A 602-nucleotide genomic window follows, 5' to 3' on the forward strand; every position below is an offset into this window, starting at 1 on the left:
AAAAAACTCACCTGCCTATAGCCTTAGTAATCCTGAAGACATTGATTAGCTTGTTCAGGTGTGTTTGATTAGGGTTGGAGCTGAACTCTGCAGGACTTCGGCTCTCTAGGACCGAACTTGCCTACCCCTGGCCTGGACTAATACACCTGGGTGCTGTGCCTTAGCTGGTCAAAGCACCTGTCTTGTACAGGAGATCCTGGGTTCGAATCCCAGCGGTGCCTTTCAACTGGTGGATTTTCTCTATGGGCTATTTCTTCGACAGGTGTCCCTGACGGTGCCTCTGCTTTTCGAGCCACACTTCAATTGTGCAGAGGCCCGAGGACCTGTCCTTCCTGCCCACAGAGCGTGTGACCTCTCAGCATCGGTCAGGCACAAACCCAGAGGCGAAATTTTCATGTGTCTCTTCCAGGCACCGGGTCAGGCTCTGTGGCGCAATGGATAGCGCATTGGACTTCTAGATTGCCCGATGAGGCTATTCAAAGGTTGTGGGTTCAAGTCCCACCAGAGTCGAGTCATTTGGCTTTTTGTTAAGCCTTATACTGCACATTGTTGCACTCCGGCAAAAGAAAGTTGTAAATAAGCTGTTTTAAGCTGTCAAGGGC

General features: G+C 50.5%; 1 non-coding gene across 1 annotated transcript; it reads left to right on the forward strand.

Moving 5' to 3' along the window:
• Nucleotides 1–420: 420 nt before the first annotated feature.
• On the forward strand, nucleotides 421–510 carry trnar-ucu (transfer RNA arginine (anticodon UCU)). The gene is given in 2 exon segments: nucleotides 421–457; nucleotides 475–510. It is a non-coding gene; the product is annotated as a tRNA-Arg (tRNA).
• Nucleotides 511–602: the final 92 nt, after the last annotated feature.

Source organism: Sinocyclocheilus rhinocerous, unplaced genomic scaffold, assembly GCF_001515625.1.
Source record: "Sinocyclocheilus rhinocerous isolate Xijiao unplaced genomic scaffold, SAMN03320098_v1.1 scaffold12924, whole genome shotgun sequence".
Classification (NCBI taxonomy): Eukaryota; Metazoa; Chordata; class Actinopteri; order Cypriniformes; family Cyprinidae; genus Sinocyclocheilus; species Sinocyclocheilus rhinocerous.